This window comes from Echinops telfairi, unplaced genomic scaffold, assembly GCF_000313985.2.
Source record: "Echinops telfairi isolate 266 unplaced genomic scaffold, ASM31398v2 ScPeMD7_11;HRSCAF=52, whole genome shotgun sequence".
In the NCBI taxonomy this organism is placed as follows: domain Eukaryota; kingdom Metazoa; phylum Chordata; class Mammalia; order Afrosoricida; family Tenrecidae; genus Echinops; species Echinops telfairi.
Window position 1 is genome coordinate 6,924,869 of NW_022103908.1, and position 3,974 is coordinate 6,928,842.

General features: G+C 49.5%; 1 long non-coding RNA gene across 1 annotated transcript in view; it reads right to left on the reverse strand.

Annotated features, from left to right (window-relative positions):
• The window catches only part of LOC123521351, a 141,137-nt gene extending 137,163 nt beyond the window's left edge, over nt 1-3,974 (reverse strand). The window contains exon 1 of the long non-coding RNA XR_006679807.1: nt 3,920-3,974. This is a non-coding gene — a long non-coding RNA (uncharacterized LOC123521351). The remainder of the gene's footprint in view (nt 1-3,919) is intronic.

A 3,974-nucleotide genomic window follows, 5' to 3' on the forward strand; every position in this document is an offset into this window, starting at 1 on the left:
ATGATTAAAAATATATATATGCTTCTGTTGGTTGTAAAGGCACGGCGAACAAGATATAGATGAATCTGGACGCAAACTAGAGACATCAAATGAGCCTGAGAGTGACCACGAGGACCCCTGGTGGAGCGACGGTTTAACACTGGCTGCTGGGCTGCTAATCAAAAGGCTGCAGGTTGGAACCTACCAAGGAGCTTCCAGGGACAAAGATCGGCGATCTGATTCCATAAAGCCTTAAGGGGCAGTCCTACTCGGTCCCAGGGGTAGCTCTGACTCGGCAGTCCACCCGGGACATCCAACAATAACAACCATCAATGCAGTGCTGTCACCTCGCATGCCCACAGGAGACGCAAAGTAGACCTGAACGGCTCTACTCACACGTCACCAATAAAGGTCCAACCTTCCTCTGTCTGGCACCAAACCAAAACAGACAAACTCACTGCCATCAAGCTGATGCCAGCTCTTAGTGACACGATAGGGCAGGATAGAATGACTCCAGTGGGTTTCCAAGACTACAACTCTCGATGGGAGTGGAAAGCCCGTCTCTCTCTCAAGATGCTGGCTGGTGGTTTGGAACTGCTGACCTTGCAGACCACAGGCCAATGAGTAATTGCCATACAACCAGGGCTCTTTGTGTTTAGTAAACAGGAGATGAAACTTTTAGAAAAGTAAAGCGTCTTACCGAGTTGCCCAATCACTGCTGACAAACTCTTTGACATGGGGTGTGAGGAAAGAGTAGGTGGAGGGGTGTCCTCAACGTCTGACCTCAAAAGTCCATGGCAGACTCCCACAAGGCAGTCAGGCACACCTCCATCTTCCATCTCTTTGCATCCTACTCTGACACAATCCATCCCTCCCCCAGCTCTGTTTTTTCACCTAAATTCAATCATTTGTTACACTGGTCACACAGCTCCCACACAGGATACTCACAATTATGGAGTGCCGTTAAGGAAGTCAACAGGTTACAACTCAGGTGAGAAATGCTCAGGATACAGTTGTTCAATCTGGCCGGCAGGCAGGCCTCTCTCTGATTCACCAGTTACCAGTCACTTGGCCTGTCCCCCCGCCCCCACACACACTCCCCCCTCTGCCTGAGCAGTTACAAACTTCTTTTAAGGCTGCCAATAAATACCTAAAGGGCATGTCACTCTCACAATCATCCTCAAAGCAGACACTCAACTCCCCCAGGTGAGTGTCCCAAGGCATCCTACTCCACAAGCCAGCTTCCTGCTCAGCAAGCTCAGCTTTGCTTGCTCCAGGCCCAGGAAGTCCACTGCTCGGTCTCCTGCTCTGGCACCTGGTTCTGCTCCCTTTGAGCTGCCAGGCCTCTGGTGTCAAAACCGGCTCCTGGATCAAGCAGGTTCAATGTGCAGAAACCGTGGGGTCCTAAAGGCACTCCCTTTTACTGGTAATGAGATTCCCCCTTTCCTGATTCTGAGATGGCTCACTTTATACTTTTTACTGGTAGCAATCACTCACACCTGAGTCAGAATCCAATCAATATCTTCCCCCACACATATGTACCTCCTGACCCAGCCCCATCAGGTAAAAGGTGGTCTTTGGTGAAAAGTAACAAAGACTATGGCTAGGGGAGCCAATTTGAGTAACTCACTGCATTGTACAGTGAGATGGGTAAAGAAAGATAAAAACATTTGCCGTATGCAATGACTTCTATAAAAGATACACATTCCCTGGGCCTATCATATGCAAATTTACCACAGCAGCCTTACACAATTTTACGAAAACCAATGTCAAAGAATTGTCAGTTTTCAGAAATCTGCACACTCAAGAAACGTCTGTGAAACCATCCAGATTGTTTTCCTGAAGCAACACATTTGCACACAAATTCCACACAAACCCTGTGTCTGGCAAACACAACTCCGGATGTCTCCCCTTCCCTCCTCCACGCCTCCCTCCCCAGCACTCACAAACAAACAGACAAGCTTGATTTCGTTTACAAAATTATGCAGAGTGCTGCTAATGGAAAACTACCTTCAGAAGCTTTGACTTTTCACTTTTTATGAATGAGGGAAGTGATTTCTTTTAACTACATTGCTGGAATATTTTCACTCTCATTTCTATTCTAAGTACACTGTTTATTATTCTTCTCCCAACCTCTTCTGGCCCTTCCCTCACACATTTCGAAGTCACCTTCAAGCCAACACTCAAAAGTGGCAGTCCATAAAGGATACGGGCAGCAGGCTAAGGTCTCACACCCTCTCCTGCTCTTCACACCCCTTGACCCAGTCTAAGAAACACTGAAGTCTGTTCTTTGGACTTGTTGCACATGCTTTTTATTTTTGTTTCAGGACAAATGCATGGCTTTTCAATGCAGTTTGTCATTGGATTTTTGAATGCATTGTTTTCCACCCAAAACAATTTTTTTTTGGTGTGTGTTGTGTGTGTGTGTGTATAAGAAAGAGCTTTATATACAAGAGCAACTGAATATTGAGAAAACATCCCAGCCTAGTGCAGATCGAGTCCATAATCCAATATTAGCCTATATGTCCCATACCAATCTATGAATTCCTCTTCAGACTCACAAAACACATGCAATGACACCAAATACAGGAAGATCAGAGGCCACTGGGTGGAATGTCTTGTGGATCCAGTGGCAGTAGAGGCATCTCAGCGCTGGCAGGGGTCTTCATGTGGCTTTCAGCTCCAGGGCTCTAGTGTAGCTCCATGTGTCTTGTCAGCAAGCATGCCTCACAGTGAGTGAGCGCAATCTTTAACCTAATTTGAACTCGTCAGAATGTTAACGGATAGAGTAGCCAGTGGCATATACTAACTCCTGTCTGCAAGACTGGAGTAGACTGCAATTTTCCACTGGGGAGTTTATCCTGATTTATGGATACGTGCTGGTCACCTCTGCTCCAAAGAATGTTGCCTCTTTGAGAAGGTCCTCTGTATGAGCCCAGATAATGACAATCCTGGAGCTGACCTAGTACAAACAAGCACAATCCAAGGCACTGGCCAAGCAGCGGAGAGAAATCTCCAAGACACCAACTTCCCCTTTCACTGGTAGTCAGGGATATGGGAGACCTTGCAATCCACGAGCCATAGTTGGGAAAGTGACAACTCTTCCCCAGGACAAACAAATAAGCAAACTCATTGCCATCCAGTCAATTCTGAGTCCTAAAGAGTCTATAAAGGCTGAGTAAGACTAGGACTGGGTTTCCAACACAGTAAAAAACCTCATTTTTCGCCCACCAAGAGGATGGTGGTTTCCAGAGCTCTTGTGACACCCAACTCGCTGCCGTCGAATAAATTTCGACTTATAGTGACCAAGACCATAACTGTTTATAGAAGTCCAAAGCCTCAGCTTTCTCCCTCAAAGCACCTAGTGGTTTCAAACTGCCAATCTTGAGGTTGCAGCCCAATGAGTAACTTACCATGCCACCGGGGCACCCAGGGTGTCTTCATCTCTCCGAGGCTCCAGCTGAGTGAGCACAGGGCCCACCGCCCACCCCAAGGGCTCAAGATGCTGCCTCTCAATCAACAGGTGCTGCGAGGGAGCTGCCCTCCCCCACCGGCCTATCCACGCTTCCTCCTCCCCGCGACCCCAACGCACTGCATACCCATTCCGGTGTGTGTGGCATCCAGGCCACAGACCTCTCGGGAGGACCCTGGCCCAGCTCAGCGCCACACCCCCAGACCTACGTCCCCACGAGAGCCCTCTCTGGGGAGCCAGGGCCCACCTGGGCAGGTCCACTGGGACGCGAGGTCCCCCAGACACAGGCGTTTCTGGGTGACCAGCAAGACCATCCAAACACAGGTCGGACCCTGGGAGCTGCATCGGCAACCCTTCCCAAGTCCCCAAAGCGATCGCGCCCGCAAAGGCAGAGGAAGGAGAGGAACGCGCAGTTTCCCAGGGACGGAGTTAGGGTAGGGTGCATAGGGGTGAGTCCCGGGCACTCACCTCCAGCCACCTCTGAGCCTCGGCGAACGCCACCGCGCAGTCGGCCTCGGCCTCC